The sequence below is a fragment of the Nicrophorus vespilloides genome, unplaced genomic scaffold (assembly GCF_001412225.1).
Source record: "Nicrophorus vespilloides isolate i.1.1-1 unplaced genomic scaffold, Nicve_v1.0, whole genome shotgun sequence".
Lineage (NCBI taxonomy): Eukaryota > Metazoa > Arthropoda > Insecta > Coleoptera > Silphidae > Nicrophorus > Nicrophorus vespilloides.
The window spans coordinates 1,119,600-1,145,252 of NW_017100099.1; the positions used below are offsets into that span (position 1 = coordinate 1,119,600).

Sequence of the window (25,653 nt, forward strand, 5' to 3'; positions counted from 1 at the left end):
CATTATTTTTATTTTATTTTTTTATTTTGAAATGCGGCTAATGAGAAGATTAACATATATGCTGTTAAAAAAAATGTGTCAAAATTTGGTGCCTTATCCAAACAGGTTAATGAACCCACCATTTAAGTAACATATGGCTCTATGTCACAACATTTTCAATGCAACAGGAGATTAAGTCACGATACCGATTATATTTTAAAACACCTGCATAGTATGCATATACTAAACATTCCACAGGTATCAATGAACAAATTTATGTATTTAAAATAATTAATCATTTTTTTGTATATTTTAGAATGTAAAAATTATCTAGTACAATCACTTCTGGACTTACGACTGAGTTTTGTTTCTTAACTTCGGACGTAAGTATGTACTTATATGAGAATTAATAGCTTTTATTTCTATTTTTTCGTTATAAATATGAATGATTGTATTTCTAAAATGTTCTATGTATAATCTAATTGAATAAACCAACATCCACTAGTTTATTAATTTGTACAGCAATACCAGTTTTTAACCGGACTAATCGAGGACTTTAAAAAGGCATAAAAAGAGATTTTATTATATCAAAAAATGTATAAACAAAATAATTTTGTGTACTATTTTTTTACAATTTACTTTTATTTTGCCGAAGTTTTTTTTAAATTTTGAAACCGGACTGATCGAATCCGCACTATGCGAGGTATTAAAATTAATTTGCATTTATTTTAGTTCAAACCAACTTATTTACAAAATATACTTGGAAAGTTTTAGTTTAAACTTAAAGCTTGTTTCCTCAAATAAAGTATTGACGAAACAAGCTCTTTATAATTTTGGTTTTAATATTATTTAAATACCTAAAGTAAGTATTTTATGTAAAGCTTTCCACCGTTTCAGAGCTGAACTCTAAATAATTACCGTCATTCTAAAAGTAATAACAATTGTTGAAAAAATGCAGATAATAATTGAGAACCGCAAAAGTATGGCTGGTACAGTTAAACGAGGGACATGAACGTTTTTCTTTCTTTTTTATTATTTTTTTTTGCAATATCCTCACTGGTCGCCTTCCATTATCCGCCGTAAATTATAGTTAAATTAAAACCGAACCTAGCCTATATATAACATATAGCATAGCTTGCCTTCTTTTTTAATCTGGTGGCCGAGACTCGCGATCTCGTTTCGATTTTTTTTATTACCTTTTATCGTTATTTACGCCGCTTAGAAATTCCAACGGATTAATAACACGATATTGATGTTATGGTAATGGTTGTTTGGTTATTTTGTGAGATGTCCGACGCATAAATTCCCTCCATGCCATTCCCTATTCGCAGGTTGCTTGAGAGGCTGAATAATTATGGCTTAATTAAAAGTGCACGAAATATACTATTTTACAGCGACAAGTTACAAGTCGTTCGCATAATAGTAATTTTCTAGCCGTTACCGAGTATTTATTTGCATTCACAAATGCCGTCTTTCGGTTTTATTAGACAATCGGCAATAACAAGTTTGGAGGGCTCTAAGATGCTAAAGTTAGTAGACAAGTTAGAATTATCAAGCAGTATACTAAATGAAGCACAAAACTTGGAGTCCATTTATGAAAGTTTAAATTTAAAAAAAAAACTTAGAAAGAAAAGTATAATTCATTTAAAAAATGTTTCTTACAATAATTACTATTTATATGATTATACAGCAATACCTCGAATAGTGCAGCTTCGTTTTGTCCGGATAATTTGAAAATTTTACAACAAAATGAGCAAAATTTAATTTCTTTTTAAATAGTATACAAAATTACCATTTTTAAAGCATTCAAGTCTCTTTTTGTGCGTTTTATTTGTATGCGATTAGTTTCTCGATTAGTCTGATTTCAAACAGTCCGGAATATAGACGGACTATGCGAGGTATTTTGCTATATTGATTTTGAAATATATACTGCTACAAATTTCTTTTTGTTTGACCTTCGAAAGTTGATATATAGCTACTTGAAGATGTTGTCTTGTTATGTTAATTATGATCAACACATCTGGTGTTTCGTTTTATAAGAAACTTGTGTGATACCATATACAAATTTTGTAGTATTTTTTGTTTGCTTTATTAAACTTAAGACACAGTTTTCAATTGAACTATTTTTTTAATATTCCGTTTGATGTTAAAAATATTACAAGTATTTTAAGTTGTTTAAGTACAAAAATATAATTTTTAAATATTTCCATCTTTTGTTCTTTTTGTGTATAACAATACCTCGTATATTGCGGCTTCGATTTATCCGAATTCACTATAGTCCAAAAATTTCAGAACAAACTAAATTTCAATTTAAAAAAAGAAATTAAAAATACTATTAATGTGCGGTTTTTAAGTACTCGATTAGTCCGGTTTCAAATAGTGCCACCCGCACTATGTGAAGCATATATATACATGAATATTTATTAAATTTATACAACTTATGCAAAAAAAATGTTTCATTTCATCTTTATATATTTTAATATACAACATATCCTTTTTCTGATTGAAAGTAGCAGCTTTAATTTTCTTTTCGTTCTTTCAAATAAAAATATTTTTATATAATCTTTAAAATAGTTTCACGGATTTTGTTAGAGCAAAATTATTTATAATAAGGAAAATTTCAATTCAAAACACAATTAAAAGAATGTCCATGATTTCAGCAAATAAATCTACTTTTGTCTAATATAGAGAAACTCAGATAAATCTTATTTATTTAATAAAATACATGTAATATTGGGACCATACTATTTCTTTTTATCATTTTTTTTCAATCAAATTTATAACGAAATCTTTTAAATGATTTCTACTTATTTTTATTAAGTTTCATGATAATTATCTATGCAATCAAATTTATGTTAATAAAAGTAAAGTTAATCCCATAAAATGTAAGTTAATAAAATGAGAATGAGATTAATTTATTTGAGGAATCTACTAAAACTAAATTAGTATTATAATTATGTGTATTTAATGAACTTCATCAAATAAAAAGCCCAAATTGTATTATTTATCTTCTTTTCCAAAACTAGTAGAAACATATGGTTTTCTGTTAACAGTCCACACAATATGATAAATGCAAATTTGTCCTACTTAAAAAAATAAGCGGTTTTCGCTGCCTAAGTCATTTCTTCCATGTGCATTGATTACAACATTCCTAAGGAAGATCATTTAAATAAATTTCATGGATCCATGTGTATTCTACCGGCTTGTGCTTAATTTACGACAGGTTTACGGTACATAGAATGCATTTTGAAATTGTAAAATCAATTTTGTTATAGTATTGGATTTGATGGAACCAAAAACAAACCGGTTTTTACTTTTTTTGTGTACATAACAACATATGTGAAGTTGTAGGCGAAGTTGCTGCTGCCGCGGAAATTTTGAGGTAAATTATGAAACGGTGCATAAATAACCTATCCACGAGTAAGTAAATGCATTTTAGTAATGCACGGTGTAATCTTCGTGAGTGATTTCGGATCGTGCAATTATTGTGGGAAAATGTTTTGTTACTGGGTAACATTAACGGTCGTAATGTGCACTTCAATTGCTAAAAAACGTACGGTGTTTTATTTTGTTTGTAAAATGCTATGTTTATTATACGTCGACCAATTTGTTTTATTGCTGGGTGAAGACTGAACATGTGTTTACTATTAGCGAATCGATTCACATTTTGTTGGTTTTTCAATATGAAGACATAACCATTAAATAATAAAAGGGAATACATTACAAGTATTACATTCACCATTATAATAAGCACTTTAATATTTCTATATTAACCGCAATGTTATTTCTTGCTAATAGCTGTACTTGATTTATTACCAATTATAACTTTGGATCTTTAATTAGTATTAATTAAAATAGGGAAAACATATTTCTCGGATCAATTAGAAAAAATGTTGGATGAATTCTTAATGTTTAACTGTATATAAAAGCTTTTTAAACAATCTATGATGCAGATAATATTTAAGATGATATTTGTTGACAGCTGGCGTCATTTTACAATATCTACAATTTACTTACATTTAAAGTAAATATTCTAAAAATGAAATTGAAGTTCTTGAAGATATACTAATACATTAGCAATAGGTATAGTCGGCGTTCACTTAACATACATTATTTCAATAATCGTTCGATAATACGTACAAATAATGCATATCCGAAACGAAAGTTCAAAGGTGCCATTATCAATGTTACCACTCACGATAAGATGTTATTTTGTATGGTTGATTAAGTATACAGGTAGCGTTCACTTAACGTACATCCTTTCAATATTCTTACGGTAATACGTACATGACTATTTGTGGCCCTTAGAAAAAAATAATGCATATCCGAAACGAACGTACAAAGATGATATTAACAATTTTCCTAATGGCGATAAGATATTAATTTACACTATTTATAATTCTTCATGGTTACTTAAGTATAGATACAGTCAGCGTTTATTTCACGTACATTTTTACGGTAACATTTCGATAATAAATACATAAATATATTTGGCCCTTGCAATGAAATGTCCGAACGAACGTACAATGATACCAGTAGAATTTACACAATGTATAATTATTCATGTTTGTTTAAATGTAGATAAGTCAGCATTTACTTACATTTTACGTACATTTTTTTAATATCCTCCAAATAATACGTACATAAATATTTATGGCCCTTAGAATGAAATTTCACATACATTTCCAAACGAACGTACAATAATGTCAGGAGAACGAATCGACAGCTTTTTACTGAGTATATATATTATGTATTGGACTTCTGTTCATATAACCTCAGGGTCTGACCGAAATAAAATTGATATGTGTAGTCTGTTTGAAACCTGAGTAAAGAATTTTCTAATATGTTCTGCAAAATTTCTTCGACAAACTGGACGTTCTTATGAGGACATTTATATAGGAGTGTATTCCAGAGATTCGTTTAACGTACGATCCACATTATGTATGTTAACTCAACGTACTAGCTGAAATGCATGAACCTATAGTTCACACAACTTTTTATTTTATTGTAACTAATTGTAAACTAATTTAAAAAAAAACAATATCTGGTAATAAATACAGATTTCTTCCAACATATATAAAGTTATAGATATACAATAACATTCAGTGTAAATATTCACATTTCCGTGTCCTGTTTGTTTTTTTTATAAGACGTAAAAGAAAATGTATGTGTGAACTCATGCCTGTATTCCATTCTTTCAATCTGGAATTGCGATTCTTGGACGTTCTTTCTCCTCGCATTTCAATCTATTAAAATATCCACGTCGTGACATTATCAGTAGCAGTAAATCATCGAGTCTCAGCAGTCCTTCGATCAAGTGCATCGATTCATGCATTATCCGATCAAGGACTTCTAGATTCAGGCTGGTGGTGTGCAGTTGTTGCGAGGAGAACTCCCTTCTTCACTAAACGAGATCACATCATCATTACGGCATACCCGAGCCACCGCCAACGGATCCAATTTCATTGAGAAACTAAATGCTTCTTCAACTGTTGTTCCATTCGTAGGCAAATATTGTTAATGCGGTTTGCGTCTGAAACAAGAAAGCGATTTGGTTTGCGGTTTTCGCGTAATTGAAGAATTTCAGGTCATCTCCATGAACAGACTTTCGGGTCAAACCGAAATGAAACTTTAGTGATTTTTATTATTTTTTTTATTCTTTATTTAATTATATTTCCTTTCATTTATTCTCATTCAATTTCAAATCAATTTTACTTTACTCAATTTCTACTTCTTTTCTTACAAATTACTGCTTGATTATACCAAAACATAGGTTTTTTTGTATTTTCTCGTTTACAAGATTCCAATTTTAATGAGTCGAATGTAAATATGACGCTATTAGTCATTTGTGATTAAGTGATTCAAAATCACTTGATCGGAGGTACGAACTTGGAGGATGGGTGAAGTTATGCAAACGTCGAGTATTTTTGTGCAAAAAAATAATAATCTCGTGCTCGTGTAGAGCAAATGACCATCGTAAATACACGGTAGATAAGGTATTTCATAGGATTGGCAATAAATTGGAATCATTTGAATAATGCGTCTGAATATTTTATTATGGAAAAGCTGAAAGAAAACAGCAAAACCAGTATTCTAATAAATACTTGACTAATAAATACAATTTGTACATAGATTTTTTAAATTGAAACTTTATAATTGACACATTTTGAAAATTATGTTACAAACAATAACTTATATAATAGTAAAAAAAAATAATACAATTAATTCTATTTTAACAAGTTATTTCAATTGGTAATAGTTATTAACGCAAATCCGGATGTACTTAATAAGATTTATGTTATCTGCATTACCTATTTACTAATTAAACAAAAATGAGTGAAAACTAATGTAATATGCGCTTTTCGAAAGATAATTAGGATACAATCAATAACGAAAGTAAATACAGCAATATCTTGTACAGTGCGGCTTCGATCAGCCCGGATTCAGTATTGAAACCTTATTTAATTACCCGAAGCAATAGCTTTAACGCGTTAATATTCCAAATCGTTCGGAACTCAATAACAATCTCCTGTTTTACCATTATTCAGAATAATTTCTTATTTCGATTAGTCCGGTTTCAAACAGTCTAGGATATTGGGAAACTCACACTATTGCTTTGGTCTTCCAAATCATTCGGAACTCAATAACAATCTTCTGTTTTACCATTATTCAGAATAATTTCTTATTTCGATTAGTCCCTTTTTAAACAGTCTAGGATATTGGGGAAACTCGCACTATTGCTTTGGTCTTCCAAATCATTCGGAACTCAATAACAATCTCCTGTTTTACCATTATTCAGAATAATTTCTTATTTTGATTAATCCGGTTTCAAACAGTCTAGGATATTGCGGAAAATATTACTCAGTTGTCCATTAATTTAAGTATTCGTGTAATAATAATATGTAATAAAAGGGGTAGTTTTAAAAGGATGTAGAAATAATTTGGAAATAGCAAAAAACGTTTGCAGAATAGGTTATTTGTAGGATTTAACGTGGATTGAACGTTTATACGTGGTAATCATAGAGGTATTAATGAATTATAGAGAAATGACAGGAGGAAAATCTATTACCAATAATAAATCATTTTAATAACCAATAATTCTCAACAAACTTATAATTTAACTGCGTATAGCTGTTTATTGTTTAATGTACGTTAAATATATAATTATTTTCTAAATACATAATAAATGCATTTGGATTTTAACACTTTACATTATTAGTTTTTAATTAAATACAATTTATTAGTTGTTAAATGTTATTTCAAAAATTTACTAAAGTCTTTATTTTCCACAAAAATATTGCCTAAGGATGATTATGTAAATATTGTGTTCGATATGGAAGAGAGTATGGAGAAAATAACGTTTTTCTCTCTTCCATTTCTCTAATTTGTAGAGCTGCGTCATATGTTCGGACGCATCCGCAGCAATGGATCTTACATTTTTAGGATACGCATTCACACCATGTGCGTTCAGTGTATATATATTCAATAAACCGGACGGTCGAGTGTGCAGAGAGAGCTCTGTTCATTAGAGCCAATCTAAATTGATAATCGATGGAATAACAAAGTTCCAGTAGTTCCAAAGACATTAAATTAGGATCATATCAGTGGATTACATTTCACTACCCTGTTGTTATTCAACCCCATTCAATATATATTTTGTTTGTAATATGCAATATTATATAAGTGTTAATATTATTTTTAAAATATACATTTATTAGTGTGAGGTGATTTATCAAAAAAAAAAATACTACGTGAGTAATGATTTTTATGCAATATCAGTGTATATTATTTTTAATTGACTATTTTATTAATAAATTATTATGTTTCATAATTATTCTACAATTTTTATTTTAAATTTTAATTTCAATTATATCTAAATATAAAATTCGTATTAATTCTTTCAATATTTTATTAAAAAAAAAACTATTTTGAAAAATCTTTAGTACATTTTGATATAATAAAACAAATACATTATAATTAATGCTTCTGTTAAATTAATCTTTTCCAAATAAGAAAATAACTAAAATTTGTATCCTCTAACATAAATATTTTTTCTCTAAATTCAATTTTGTAATTCTAAATCCTAATATTTATCCCAAACATCCTATATCATAAATTACCTGTACATGGTGAAATTTGGCCAAATATTTTGTAAACAAAAACAAAATGTAATATATACATATATTTATCTACTTGTTTATGTAAGTTACTTAATTAGTTTATAAAAAAATGATGAAAGATAGAAATTATTTTTGGTGAGTTAAATATTATTAATGTTGATAATAATAGTTTTTTGATTAATTGAAATAAATTTGTAGTTGATAGTTTTACATGAATTTCTGTAATTATTAAAAAAATATCTTTATTCATATTTTTTCTTTAAACATCATATTTAACGAGTTTAATCTGCTACGAATTTTTACTCGTATAGTGAAACATATTCCAAAATACATATAATATGTGTACACAAAAAGATGATGTAGCAGGCGCGTAATCAGGGATTTCTTTTCTCATCGTCACTCGTTTTGCGAGTCATTTTTCTTACAATTCATTTTGCTCGTTAAGCGAAATGCTCGTTATTGCGAGATGTATTTAGTTGTTTTTGCTGTAATTAAGTGTATAAATTTGACATTAAATTTGTTTGTTTATTAAAGTTATTTTTGATTAAAGATGAAAAACATATAGAAACTCGATATAAAAAATTACAAGGTATCAGATATGGATGACAGATGATTGGAGGCAGTGTTTAAAGGTAATTTCTTTATTATCGAAGACGTTTCGGACAAGGTTCTGAGTGAATAACGATCGACGATTAAGTTTTCTCTTCATCTCTTCGTAGTCGATTAAAAAATAAAAATTCTGATGGTAGCAAAAGCGGGCACCTTCTGCTGATTGTAATTCGTAAATAATTGCGTCGACTGAAATTTCTTAAATTGCCAATACGTGACTGTCGGCGCTCGATTTCGGTTTTGGGTGCAGGATAATTACACAGGTGGCAGATTTTGTTCTGTTTTTGTTTCTTCTTCTTCTTTTTTTTGTTGTTGTTGTTGCACTTACTCTGTAATTTTTGTGAATGCAAAATATAAAAACAAAATAATCGATTTTGATGGATTAAATATATATTTAATGGATCAATCTTACAGACATATCCGTTCAGCAAAAAAAAAACAATATTTTTTTAGTAAGATTTTTATAATATTTTGTTTGTTTTGCACTTTCAATGTCAACTATATTGTGTTATTCATACGGCATTTTGTTAATTTCTAAATGCAAGGTCATGATGTCGTAGGTCATTGATTTTCTATAGGAAAATTAGAAACTTTTAATCTGAAATTAACCAATTTATTTTTGTCAAGCATGTAAATAAATTATTTTTCATATAATAATCTAACATATTAGGTTAGATTATTATAGGAACTACACTATTTTCAAACCAAACTAACTTAACTTTCTTAACTTCATGGTCGTAAGTAAGTCTATTGGTTCTTAATACTTATATTATATAACTTACAATATTGTTTCTACCAATAATGTCATTAACAGAACAGTAAGACGTTGCATAATTCAGTTTCGGTTTGTCCGGATTCGCTAGTACAGTTCACAAAATTACTTATTTTTATAGTTATTTTTCATATAATGATCTAACCTAAAATACTATAATCATTTCAAGCAACCTAACCTAACTTTCTTAACTTCTTAAACGTAGGACTTTACTCATCGGTTCTTAATACTTAGTATTATATAAATTATATAATGATTCACTAATGATATTCCACAAAATTATTTGGTTATGCAGTTTATCGTTTTTATGTTATGTTTAATATTTTTATGCGGTTTTAAACAGTCGATTATCCGCACTATACGAGGTTTTCCTGTATTTCAATTTCTTACTAAAATACTGTTTAAAATTCAATAATTTAGATGAGAATAAACCATTGATTTTCTTCCTATATATTTTAATTTGTATGACTTGATGAATTATTATACCATATAAGATTTCCGTTATAATTGGTGACAAGTCTCCATTCCAATACAGAAATACAAGTAGAAAAACAAGTTCCCATTTTCTATTTATCCAAGCAAGTCTTCCTGAGTTCTTTAGTATAACAACTTCATAATTATTTTCATGCCAAGTCCTCATCTTACAAGAAATGGATGATATAACCATATATTAATTTGAAGACTGAAACTGATCTGGTTCACCAAATATTACAGAGAATTAATATTAATTCCGAAGTTATTTCTCCAATTTGATGATCAGAAATCGATGCAAAAATAAATGTATAAAACATGCACGTTCATATTTACTTATGTAAGAGAAATTTTGATTTTTTTTTTATACTAAGTTAAGATTGATCAGTTAATTAAGAATAGTAAATAAGTAGTTATCATCGAGATTATTAATTTTGAAATCTCATTAAATTTAAATTTAATTTCTAATAATTTAGTAATAAAAATATTTATTGCAAGAATTATAAAATTGAATCGTTAAAAAGTTTATAAAAAAAGTAATGGGCATTGACCTAAATATATCTTTTATAAATTTAAACAATATTTTTATAGATTAAATTCGTTAATTGGATTATCAAAAAAAAAGATTTAATTGTTGTTATTTTTTACATTCGTTTCCTCAATAAATTGTAGGGAACTGATTTATTGTTATTTATTTCCTTATTGGATGTTTGTTATTGATGTTATTTTTTGCATTCAATAAAAGTTGTTTTTAATTGACTATACGTTATTATAAATCAGAAAGTTGTGAAATGTTTCATTCAGTTTTGGTTTGTGAATGAAACACATGTAAGACACATTATTTTCCTCCACCGTGACTCCCAGTTAGTTCGCTTTTTTTTTTCGATTTCATAAATCAAGTTTCTTTCTATTTCCAAGAAAATGAAGAGCTCATTGCGCTTGACCATTAAGCGATTCTCGTTGATCGTTGAACCACTTGTTTCTCGCAGCCGATCGATTTATTGCAACAAACAATGGAACATTAATTCGAAATGACACGAAATAAAAAAGATCTTGCAGACCGCATAATGACGATCATTTTAATTCAACGCGTAAATTAAATTTACGAATGCGCTAATGCATCTTCCATTAGTCCAACAATGACTGCAAAATCCCATTCAATTGATTAGAGACCATTATGCAAATAATTAACATCTCTAACATCTCATATAACATTTCATTCATGTTCAATTTTATTTCTACTTACATACGATGAGGAACAGTTATTTTGCTAAATGAAATCAATGTGCTCGTTGTTGCGGAACGAATATTGAGTTATTTCGTTTTCGAATTCGTCTCCTATCTTTTTCCTACTATCCTCTAGGGCGCTAATTTTTCGAGATGAGCTCGTAAATATTCCGAACCGCTGAACGAAACGGTTATTTTCAACTCAGCAATCCATGCATAAAAAATGTCCAATTGATACCGTAAGCAGCATGTACATACTAGCAACTTCCTGCACTTAAATTCCTCAACTATTCTACGACAATTATTACATTTTATTCGCATTTATTAGTTTTTTTTCGGCTGCCCAGTTTTCGCTTCCTTTATTTACGTTCTTAACTCTCGTTTAAAATCAATTATTATTTATGATGCAAACGCGATTACCGCATAGGCAATCTAATAAAACATCAAACAGATATTTCCTTATAAGCAACTTATCTTATATGCTTATGTAATACATTAAAATTGAATATATAAACAAATTTTTTCAGATATTGTCATTATTAACAAAAAACAGCGATTCCTTGGATAGTGCTGTAAAAAACTGCAGTAATCAAGGACCTTGAAACCGAAAAAAACGATCATTTATGTATTTGTGTACTTATATATTTTTATTTTGCACAATTAAAATTTAGTTTGTTTTCAAATTTTCAAACCGTACTATAGAAAATCCGCACTATTGTAAGCCGTAGTATGCGAGGTATTGATGTACAATTAAAGTTCAAATCATCGCAAATACCGTTCATTAAACCTTTAATCCGAAAAGCCTTCCAATCTTTAATAATCATCAATTTAATTTTAATCCCATTATATTAACTTAAAATTAAATTCTCAATCTTCCTAATTCCGGTCTTTGACCTTCCTCATATATCCTTCCATGTAGTACTTATATTCATTATTTTTAAAATCCTTTCAAAATATTTAATTCTCAATCACTTCAACAAAAACAAAATTAAACATTTTCATACAAAAATATAATAAACAAACAATTTTTTAATATTTTTCAGAAATGCCTTCAAAATGTTCAATTTTTCATTAACTGCAATAACAATTTTCAAAGATTTTTCTATTTAAAAGTGTATGGAAAATATTTTTATGATTTTTATATTTATGTGTTCGTAATTCTTCAACAAATATTTTTTCTATTTAATAGTCTTCAGAAATGATTTTGAATTTTTTTTTTCTAAAAGTTTGTTTCTCACTTTAATGATATACTTAAAAGTGTGCGTATTATTTTCTTGAAAATCATTACAAATTAATTAATTATCATTAAATACCAATCCCTAATCAATAAGTTACTCGCGTGACGTCTGAAAAACTCCGTTAATATAAAATTATTAATTAATTTATATAAATATATAATTGAGGAAAAATAAAAGATGTTAGCTTCAAAGCATGTTTGTTCATCATCACTAATTTCATTTATTTTTTATTTTTATTGTCTGATTCCATTGCTAATTTTTGTAAAATCTCTGCCTCTGGTTTATTTTAAGAATACTTTATTTTTTTCGATATATCTATAAATGATGATTAAAATATTATAAAACCACTACTTGCGTCTTCAATCCTATCTAAAAGTGTGCATGAAACGATTTCTCAATAACTCATTGATAATAAAGTATATCAAAGTGTTGTTGAAGAAATTGTAAATGTAATAATTATAATGATAACCGCAACAAAAGTTTTCCAACCAGTAAATTAACAAAAAAAAATAAGTATCACATACCAGTCTATAATATTATCCGTAATAATGATAATTTCAGTATGAATTATTGACGAAACGAACTAACTTTGTTTTACGTTTAATTAATAATTAATAGTAAAAATATCAATATTAATAAGTACCGTTTATATGTGAGCATCTAAATTGTTCATAAATATAAACATGAACGATGCACTAATGAAACGGATATTATACTAATGAAAAGTTACTGCAGCTTTTTGTCCATTCGCAATGATCAATTTGCAGAAGCCTAGCCTATATACTTCTTATTTGAATACTGATTGGAATTTAATGTTGTTGTGTCACTGGAATTGTTAAATAGAACCAATTATAACAGTTCGTTTCATAAGAGAAGAGAAGAAAAAAACACTCTACGTGTAATGAATAAGTCGTGTATTTAAAAAAAGAAGGAAAATAAATTGATGCGCACGTGAGCAGTAATCTTGCCACTGAGATCAATTAATATCAAAACAATTAGTCGATGGACTCGATATCTGAATTATTATTAGCAATCCAATTGAAATGGGATTGTCGGATGGGGAGACTGCAGCAAACTCGATAATTGCTCAGTGGTCAGAAGTATGTTTGTTATTTCTATTGATCTCCTGGCTACAATTAGTTTGTAGGAAGAAATGTTCGCTGTGTCATTTTACTTCTTCTACAACTACAACTAATTCGATTCACGATGATTTATGCATTTAATAAAAACTTTTTTTTCTGTTTTGATTCATTAGTTTAATTAAACAGTAAATTTCACATCCGCGATGTAATGATTTCATAAAGATTCATATTATCCTCTCTGGAATGTTCTGCATATCTCTACTACGCGTTCGATTACTTAATGAAATTACTTGATCTTCCACGATCTGAAGAATATATTAATCACATATAATTTATCATTTTACATTAAATTAGTCGTTGGGTAGACTTCTAAAATTACGCAGTTAATCATCAATCAATTAAAGTTTTGTGTTGTAATTTAATGCTCTATACTTTAAGAACCTATAAATAGTTAAAATAAAGTCACTTGTGTGATAATTCTGTATAATGATTTTTTTACAGATTTATTCTTGGAATTAGAATATTGGTAGAGATTACTTAAATCAAAGAAATTTGCTTATAAATCGTATTTTTTCCTACAAGATTTGAAAAATTCTAATAAAATTTGCTAGAATGAATGTAAAAAATAATTATTTACTTAAAAATCGTATAGATCACAGTTATATTGGCAATAAAAGTCATAAATATCTAATTTATTAAAAAGTATGAAAAACAAATTTTCAGTAACTTCTGTAATGCATTTTTTTTTTCTAGATGTAGTTTTTTCGAAATATTCCTCAATTAGAAATATATGATTGAATGTATATTAAATTGGTATATATAATTGATTGTAACAAAAATACAATTGAAAAATTCGATAAATAAAAAGTTACTAGAATCAATATGTAAAAAATAATTATCTATTTAATGTTTTGACTTAAAATCGTTTTGAGCACAAGAATAATATCAGAAATGTAAGAATTTTAAATATTAAATCCGAACGTAATGAAAGCCTAATTTTCAGTATTTATGCCAAATAACAGAACTTAACGCTGCTAATGTATTTTAGATGTATTTGTTGGGAAGTATTCCTCGATTGGAAATATACTATATAAAATCAATTAAATCAGGTCGGCAAAGTGCGGCTCTTCAGGACATGTGGCCTTAAAGTAAAATTTAAAATAGAAAGCAAAATCATAATATGTTTAAAAGCTATGCTAAATAATTATATTAACACACAAATAATTATTGTTTCAGGGAGACAAGATTTGTGGCCTTCGAATAATTTTTAAAGTTTTAAGAGAGGTTTGGCTCTTCCATCTCAAAAGTTTGCCGACCCCTGAGTAAAACTAACGAAAATATCAATAATGATAATTATAAGAAAATATAAATATTTCGAAATATTGAAATTAATATGTAAAATGCAAATTTTAAAGCAATTTTCGTTACGATCTTGTGCATAGAATAAAAAGAAAATTGATAATTAAAGCGTATTTTTATGTTTTTGAAAATTTTTTTTTCAGGACTTAATGAAATAAATCTATATCTTAAAAATTTGTTAAAAAAGTAAAGTAAAGAGTTTTTTCCATAGTTTAAATCTAGTTTGTCAATAAAAAATTACCACGCTTTTGTCAATTTTGTTATATAAATTAAGTTTGGGCATTATAAAATTACCAATGTTGTGGTCTTGTCTATACATAGTTTAAATTACGTTTCATTCTATGTGTTGTTATATGGACGAACGTTGAATTGTAGAATGTAGCTTGAAAACAGCTTCTGATATAAACCACATTGTAAAGAACAAAGTTATTGTATTAGACAGGTATGTCCAGTTGATTGTTGCCTGCCTTAGAACCTTTGACCGAACAAAAAAAATGTAGTAGCAATAAAAGAAGATGGTTACAAAAGATGTAGCATGTGTTGGCTGGAAATATGTTTACTATGCATACCACAATTATTCGATTTTAATTACCGGCATGCAACCTAAGACGTGGGCGAGTGCATTTACATAAGAGCGAAACATATTAAACGGCCGTATTAAAATCATTACTGGGATTGAAAAGGCTAATGTTCATGTGGATCTTTTGTTGCAGGTGCTAGGAGGAACTGGATAAGAGAAGAGCTAGCCAACCGAATAGGTGAGTTCAGCAGTCCAGATATTTCCAACTAATAGATTTCTAATTAAACCAGAAAAAAAAATCGTTATGTTAATTTAATTAGTATGAAATAATTATTTACGTTTATTGAACTACTTTTTTAATAGTACTGTTATATTTTCTTTCATTGTTATGATTCAACAAAAAAATATTAATTATAAGTAATGCTATATTAATAAATCTATTTTATATATTGAGTTCAACCGTAATTAATTCTTAAAATTCTTTAATTGTTGTTTTTATAACTAATAAAAAATACATTAATGTTTCAAAAACTATAACAGTTAAATCATGAATAGTGAAAAAATTTATATGAAATCCCATATAAATATTTGCAGCAGTTTAATTTTATTTTAATTATTTCTTTTTATTTTGTAATTTATTGTTGCATTAAATATTATATTATATATTTTTCTATTGAGTTCAAATATAATTAATTCTTAAAAAAGAAATTAATTCCAAGTAATTATTAATATTTTTATTGATAATTTAGAAAAATACATTAGTGTTTGATAAACTAGAAACTAAAACAGTTAACCTTTAACTACTCGCGCACTAAAATTTCTATGCACTACTCGCGCGGTGTATTTTATACACCATATGTATTACTGCCAGATGGAGTGCATACATGATTTTATTACAATAAGAAAAAAATGTCGTGTTTACTAATGCTTCTTTATTGGATTCATAACTATTTGTAATACATTAATGTAATAATTTCTGAATAAGAATTGTCATCATTGCTCTTTATATATTCGTCAGTAGAGGTATCAGCATCGTCCGCTATTAAACCAGAGCAAGAACGAACGTATACAAAAACAACTTCTTTGTGCCACAGTCAACACAATATTGCACCGGTATTTAGTAAATACTTTGAGCATAGGTTACGTTAAGTATCGTAGATGGGAGAAAGAGAAAATATAGATGTGGTATCATTTCTTAGAAAATTGGTTAACTTTTTACACCGGCGCGAGTAGTTAAAAGTGCAGAAATCTCCAAGATTTAAATTAAATCTCTTATAAATATATTTTTTTTATATTGAATTTGAATAGTGCAGATATTAAAAATATTTAAATTAAATCTCATATAAATCTTTTTTTCAATCGAGTCCAATTACTTTTTTTTTGAAATAATAAAAAAATGCATTAATGTTTGATAAAATAGTGCAGAAATTACAAATATTTAGATTAAATGTTTTTAAAATTATTTAATTAATTATATTAATTATTTAATTTAATTATATAATTATTTCATTAAAAAATAAAGTTTCAATTTGAACCATTGCACTACTTTTAATAATATTGTTACATGTTTTTACAAAAAAAAATGGGTAAATCCAATTACAATTTTGATACACGGATTCTTTAATCAATCTCGAAAAAAATTGGTTCAATGTCGAAGCACCTCCGGGCCGTCACGTAACACCTATAAAGAAACAGATACTATCGATAGTTGCTTGGAAATGTGAATGAATTCGCGGTAAATGATATTTTTTTTTTCATTATTTCTACTTCCTTTCATATTTTTTGTTTTGTATATGTAAAATAATCACATTTGCATTTAATCAATGTTTAATTGAAATCCTGGAACTTAGTTTTGTAACCAGCAATTACTGTAATTACAACATAAATTAAATTTACGCATCTTCTTTTCTCTCTTTACTTCGACTGTTAATTGCTTTTCTCGAAAATGAAAATTACAATGGTTTTTTTTTGTTTAGTTCATCCATTCATTTTTCATTGCATTTCATAATTCATCAGTTTATGTATAAAATATAATTAATTCATAGAATTTCTTCCTTTCAATGATTTATGTAGCTATAATGAAAGATGTGTAAAAGTTAACAAAACTTGAAAATAATAAAAAAATATGATTTAAATTTGCCGCCATTTGTGCAGTCAAGTGAAAAAAAACAATTTGACAGCTGAGAGGTTAGGATTAGTAAAATTCTTGCGTTAATTTTGGGACACCCTTTATAACTTGGTGGTCCCATTTCGGTAGGATTCGATTTACTTGTAATATTGGTGTTAAATTAAAGAGTGAAAACATATCGATTATATTATATAATAAAAACTATATAGATTGATATGACATGTAATATTTTCAATAATATATTTTATACATTCTTTAATCTGAGATCAATAACACTTACTGTGCGAGTACATGAAAGAATATTGAAGATTCTGAATTTATCTTGAAATCCATCGAAATAATTAACATAATCACTTAGATGACATGTGTTGACAATTTGAATACTAAATATTTTTATAATAAATGTATGTATTTATAAGATACTTCATATTTGGATCAGATAAATTCGAGTTATTAATATCAATTTATAATATGTGCAGACATCTTTGACTGAAATCTGATAAAAACGAATTATTTATCTTGAACATGGTTTAATCTGCTATAATTCATTTCTTGTAAATAATACAAATTCCATTACTATCATAACTTACAGTAATTGAAACAATAATATCAATTATATCAATTGTATGAGTAAATACATTTGGTAACATAAATTAACACTTTTCTAATGTATTACATAATTATTTATACATTCACTCTATTGGTAGTAACAAAATAAAGTAATAAACAAAATACACAATTGAAATTTCTTCTATTAAACAAACACTAGTAAAAAAAAAAGAAGCAATTACAGCCTCGCATAATGCGGCTTCGAGCAGTCCTGATTCACTAGTAAGGTTTGCATAAATAATAGTTTTTTCAATTTTGCAATTTTAAAGTCCTGGCTTAGTCCGGAGCGTTACCCGCACTATTCGAGGTATGGCTATATTTCTAATCAAATCCTATTAATTAATTACAATGTAACGATTTCAAGAACTTTTCTCCGCTCGATGATTTTATTAAAGTAAACGTTAACCCTGAAACTTCGTTAAGTAAACTTTATTGTCCGGGCATTGGGTCATCGCACTAAAGACAGTTGTCTACAATTAAAGCCAGATCATGTTTCTAGTTTAATGTGAACTAGAACTAGTTTATATAATTTTATTACAGGTTCTTGTTCAGTTTCGTTTCCTCTACAACAATTTGTTTATTAACATTTATGTAAACAATTATAATATGAAATTCAACGAAAAATATACTAATCTATGCATATTTTGTCATTATTATATGTACATATTATTAGAATAGTATTGAATTATATAATAGAAATAACATTTATTGTAAAAATTAGAAAAAAACACAATGATCATTGCAAAATATAACATTATTAGGATGCATTTCTTTAATGGGTTTCATGTTTTATTTTTTTAGTACCTAACATCTGCAATACTGCTTGCAATTATCGGAAATGTAATTGGAATTATACGCGCTAAGCCTTATATATCATTGGGTCAATTGCAACCTTTATTTGGATACATAAGTCAAGCATTTAAAAACTCTGCTTATTTCTTCTATACGATCAATCTGCAGACCAAAAATAGCTGCATTTTCATACCATTCACCTGCTAATGTTAATGTATTGGACTGTAGTAAAATCATTTGCGTTATCTTTGGCGGCACCCATTTTCCCAGCCCGGAAACTTTCCAAAGATTTATCTCGAAACGTATTTCCACACGACAAGTCGTATCTGCTTCCAAGTGATGATAAACTTAAATATCGATGCTACTAGAATTTAGATTCTTGGACTCAATTAGAGAAATTTATGTACTAATAGCTTAATAATTATACAGATATCTTTTTTTAAAACAAGGTACTTTCACAACGCCGTACCAATTCATATAACACGATATCTAAAAACATGGAAAAACCTCGAGTTCTATTCGCTGGTATCGTATTTAACCCAACCAATACGTATAAAACAAAACACATTTTAATATCACAAATTTACTGTCATATGTGAGAAAAACAATCGAAATCTTCAATCATCTAATATGATTTTCCAGCAAAAATACCCAGACATTTCATGTTTAGATTTAGCGTTAAACATTAGTTTTAATAATAGCCATTCAAACTACATGATTTAATAGGAACGTAACTAATGAAGTATACAAGTTATACATGTCTATTATTAATGTCTCATATCAAGAGAATATATAAAGTATTTATAAAACATCAAAGAAAATTTGGTGTACCACAAGGCTTTGACTTCAATACTTGTTTAAAAAAATAATTTGACGGAATTACCTATGGTCAATAGCCTCTTGCAATGATTCATGCAATTAAGTATTTCATACTTTTTTTTGTCTTTAATTATTTCTGTAATATTATGGTTATACTTTTTGTTTAATAATGATGTAAAAAATGATTTGTATACAAAAATTTATAAAAAAAACTTTGAAACAAACAAAGAAGATAAGATTTAATAGCGAAGATCTTGTAAATTAAAATGCTTAGAGTACAGTAATTTGCCAAGTTTTTCATATTTTTCTACATGTTAAACAAAACATTCTTATTAACAAATAATATTAAATTGTAAATCTAATAAATATAGTAAATCTAAAAATTATACATATTAATGAAGCAGATAAAAAAAAGTATTGGAAAACAGAAGCAGCGCACGGTGGTCATCTAAAACGAGAACAGTACGTCCGGCCGGTTATGTAACAGCGTGAAACTCTCATGGGAGCTGGCTTAGCACGAGCCAACCGAACGAGCTTATTATAATAAAGCGTGTTGACGTAAATTTATATTGCCTTTAAATGGGAACTGCATACAACATGCCATACATCTCGGAACGCACAGTGCGATGTCATTTTCAATGCACTCCTATCGGGGCCTGTGTTTTCAAAGGCGCGGTAAATGGTTAAAAGAAAGAACAACAAAAAATTGAGATTACTGAGATGATTGAAGTTGTACTATTTTTTTGTTATTATATATGTATTTATCTTGTTTTACAGTTTTCTTGTTTTTAAAATCAATGGTATTCCTTGTATATAAAATACACTTGAATTCTCAATTGAGAAAAAACAATTTTAGAAAAATCAAGTAAATGCGAATCATAATAAGAAATATTAATTCATAATTTGTAATTGTAATTATTTTGCACATCTTAGCATAATAATGAATGAATTTATTAGTTCTGAAAAATGAAGAGTAGGGAAATTATTATATTATTTTCAATAATTTAATATTTTTGTTTAATAAAAATTGTCGAACAAGTTGATAAAATTGTAATGTGTATATTTATTTAGATAATTTTTTTTTTTTGATTAATTATTAGCATATTTAAATTGAATAGTAAAACACGAATCTATATGATTAATATTCATGAAATTATAGAAAAAACAAGGCACCATCACTATCCGGTTTTATCTGTTGTAGAAACACAGTTATACATCACTAATTAATCGATTTTTTTCTATATTTTAAATAAATTAGTTTCGAGTTTATCACCTAATCATATGAGAAACACACATTAGTATAATCTTTAAATGATCACATTAATTAATTGATATGCATATGTATAACTCGTGATTCTAAGAAATAATTAATAATAATTTCAGTATTCTATACTTTGTCTAGTTATTTCATACAATAGCAACTCCGATCTACGTGAAGTATGTAATAAAATATTGCAGTTGAATAATTTTGGCCAAAATAAAATGATATTTGTGTAAAATATAATAAAATTTCTATAGAATTCCAAATATCATAGTTTGTGAAATAGTAATAAACATTAATAAAATTATACAAGTTTTTATTAATAATGTAACTTCAAATATATTTATGTTTAGTAAACGAATTTTAATCTTTTGTATCTTTTTACTTCAATATATATAGTAATTAGGTAAAGTATATAAATAGTTGTATTGTAATTAATATAAATTATAAAAGGTCGCAAAATGACAGCTGTGATTTTGTGTTAAAGCAGCGTTTTCCAAACAGTGAGTCGTGGACTAGTCTAAGGGGAGGCGCGAATATTAGTAGCAGTGAGCAATTTTCCAAATATCTGCTAAAGTATAGATACATTCATGTGCTCTTATCCATATTGCTGCAATACGCTTTCCTTTTATGAGGCGCCAAATGATCACATACTTTTGAGGGAGGCGTATTAACAACAAGTTTGAAAACCACTGTGTTAAAGCGAGAAAATAGTGAAATACTCTTAGCAATTGGGTGTAGTTCTGCTACACAAATAAATATGTTGGGTCGCATAGCAAAGAAATGCTGATATAGATGATATAGCATTATAAAATGTAACCACAAGTTTCTTTTTAATAGCAGCAACTGCGCATTATTTTTTGTACGACTTTCGAGTTCAAGTTGTTTGAACTTAATTGTATGATGGAAAAAACATATTAATACTACTGGTATTATTCTTTCTTATTTAGTAAAATATAATTTAGATCAATTTGATTATATCATAGTTATGATAGTAATCACAACGTGATAATTGAAAAGTTACTTGATAAATATCGCGTAAGAATTGCTGATTCGAACTGTAAGATGCAAAGCATATACATTTCCATCAAGATGAAACATAACTAAGTACACCCATTAAATAAACTACAAAGCAAAACAACAAAGTTGAAGTAGCAAGTATTCGTCTGCATTTTATTACCCATCTAGTTTATTTACTTTTTTCATTTATTTGTTACGTTGTGGTGCAGCAGCAAAGAAGCAGACACGAATTAAGCGAAATTAGCAATTGAAATGTATTTGCATAAATTTGAATGCGTAGCACGTTTCGTGCAGCATTACTTCACTTCTTTTTTTTTCTACTGGTCGCTGCCTCCTCGCAGCAGCAGTCGAGTAGTTCTTCGTCTTTCCAGAATGCGCGCCTCCGTTTCGCTACAGTTATTTTCGTTGGTAAAATGTAATTGGCGTTTAATTCTCGTTATACGTCGAACGACATATGCCCGTGTATCTGCAAGACCGGACTGGAGTGACCACTAATGCCATCATGCTCTATGTGTGTGTGTGAACACATAGAGAGATCCACTTGAAATGCGTAGAGGTCAAATGGACACTCTCTCGACTGCGAGATCCTATTATATTTGTCTAATGTCCAAACGCACTTGACTTAAGTCAAGTTCTAAGTCCAGCCGCTGGATGGGCGCGCGCGAAAACTGCTACTAACTAACTGCAGCTACCTCACTCTTTCTGCAACTACCTGGGCGAGGATGATATTTACAATGTGGCTTCGCGATGCTCGATGCAAATACGAGTCACGCACACTCGGATGCACGCATATTGACTCGTCAAGGACTTGTATTTACTGTCCGCTTATATACACACTTCTGCTCATTCTGTATGCCATAATTCACAAACATTTGATTCCGGATGGAAAGCCATCACATCTTTTTCTACTTTTTATTTATTCTTCCACTTAATCAATAAAACACAAACATTCATCGTGTTGCTAAACAAACAATAAAATTTGTTATATCTCTTTCGTAATAAATTTAGATGTAAATTAGTTGTCAATTGATGTACAATTATTATTAGATATAATTATATAATTCTGTGTATGTGAATTTTTAAATTCGTGTTTATTACTTCCTTGAAATAAATATATTCAAACTATTTGTATTACATTAATTCACTCTATTTGCAATATATGAAGTGGATCCACCAGTAGAAACTTAAAATGCGTTTTTAGTGATACAGATGCGAATATATTCGTCATAAGCGCTACGCAATATAATATACCATGACAAATATATACGACATATCCACTTAAGGGAATAATTAATATTTATTTTCAAATTAATTTGAAAGTAAAGCATTTACATTCGGAAAATTTACTTCAATTGAAATAAAGTCATACCTCGATTAACGTTACCTTTGATAAAGAAGGTACGATATAAGGAAATCCACAATTTTGATCAAACTATGTGTATTTTCTATGTGAAGGAACCATTCTGGTCATAGTATTTTTACCTCTGAAAACGAAGTTTCACTTAAAGAAGTCACTTCATGGAACGCTCCTAATCGTTAATCGATATATGAATATAGTATTGCTATAATATTTACCTCGATAATTGTTAAGTAACGAATTTATATTGTAAAAGATTAATTTTCATTTCTTGTTAATAAAAAAATCAATTAATGTATATATTTTGTAATCATCATCAAATGAATAAAAACAATTTAATTGATCAATATACGAGTAAGTTTATATAACGCTTTTTCAACGTGCACTTGACAAATAGCGCTTTTCTGGGCTCCATAAATCGAATAAATCCTCAGATAATCAGAATCTATATTCAATCGCGAATAATAAGCTATTGAATAAAGCTGGAATTTATTGCCAGCATCTGAATCCCTTCGTGCTAAGCATATTAAGAACATGAGAGAAAAAAACAGATGCAGTATAAAAGCTCCCAAGTCGACACGTCCGTAATCCGATTACACGCAATATATTTTCATATCTTCGTGATTACGTGCATACATTTTATTGAGTTCGGGTTATATAAGATCTTTTAATTTATTTCACATTTCTTATTTAAGACGATTTTTTTTCTGCTGTTCTTTTTATCCACTGATATTCTTAATCTCATGAAACCTGGAAAGCTTTTTATTATCATCATTAGTTTGATTCGATTTATATTTTTAAATTTATTTAGAATACGTAAATGTAAATACTACAAACAAACATATTTTTCAAACAATTTTTTTTAGTGAAATTAACTTGATTAACATATATAATTTACTTTGCACCTTTACTTTGTCATACATTTTTCATCAAATGCTTTCATAAAAAAGTAAAGACAAACAAATAAATTTGTGAAAAAAATAACGTTTCATGAATTTTGTATATATTTATTGATGAAAAGCCTATCGACCGAGGTCTTTCTGTCATTTTGTATAATAATTTTATTGAAATATTTCATAAGATTGCAAATGCTATTAACTTCCATGAAGGAGTAAAAAGAACCAATAAATTTGTAAAACAGTAACATTTTATGAACTTTATTTTGTACAAAGATATTTGATTTTCTGTAATGATTTCATTGAAATATTTCAGAAGATTCAAATTCTTTCATAAAAAAGTTGAAACAAACAATACATTTGCTTTACTTATTCCGTAAATGACTAGAATTATTATTTTGTATAATTTATATATTATATATTTTTTTAATTTTAATATAATAAATAAATCAACTACTGCAGATTATCCAGAAACCGTTTAAAACTAATTATCTACTTATGTTTGGGGAATTCGAAACATAATTAACGTTTTTTGAGTTAATAGGTTTCATTTTATGGTGCATACCAAACGTGATCTATGGTTTTCTACTTTCCAAAGCTTTTTACCGCTCATAATACTGTTATAACACACACATAAAATTAAAGATTCCAATTTGATTTCGAAATAGTTTCGCTGATTTATGATTTGAATAAGTGTGAAATATAAAATTTCAAAACAAAGTAAAATCTAATTGAGAAAAAAAATCTAAAAAAATTAGTACACAATTTTTCTTTTTTTATACAGTTCTATCTCTTTTATACGGTTTAAAGTTCATCAATTAGTCCGGTTTCAAATAATAGATATTGGAGTAATCGATATGCTAATAATAATAAAATAATATGTTTTTAGGTACAAATCCGATAAAGCATCATTTTATATGGTAGAAATGAATAAGATTAATTAATTTTATGGATTCTTCTAAATGGTCCAGATAGGAATCGAGATGCATGAGAATGCAGACGACTGGAAGGTATAAAATGATTGTCCTTATATCGCACCATTTCTTGTTCTTCGGACGTTATTTCATTTTTCTTTTTCTTCTGGTTTATCCCGATGTGGAAGTGCAGTATTCAAATTCCGAGTATGAGAGACGTCAGTGGAACTATAACGCTGAAAGTGTAACTCGTGTCCTCGTCGTGTAATGTTTTTTAATGGTACAAAACCGACAAACGCAACATGTTTTTCCGCGCAACAAAACGAAACTGTTCCTTGTATTTTATTGCCCGTCCACTTGACACGGGATTCATTTTAATGTTCCGCTCGTTATTGTCTAAAACGAAACGACATTTTTTTTAAATATTACAACTGCCCTGTTTCAAATGCTGAGAACAATCCAAGAAATATAAATATTATT

At 27.8% G+C, this 25,653-nt stretch overlaps 1 protein-coding gene across 1 annotated transcript in view; it reads left to right on the top strand.

Moving 5' to 3' along the window:
* Positions 1 to 25,653, top strand: part of LOC108567951 — a 136,990-nt gene that overhangs the window by 70,025 nt on the left and 41,312 nt on the right. Inside the window, exon 3 of the mRNA XM_017928772.1 lies at positions 15,571 to 15,615. The gene's annotated coding sequence lies outside the window, so the exon portion shown is untranslated. The remainder of the gene's footprint in view (positions 1 to 15,570; positions 15,616 to 25,653) is intronic.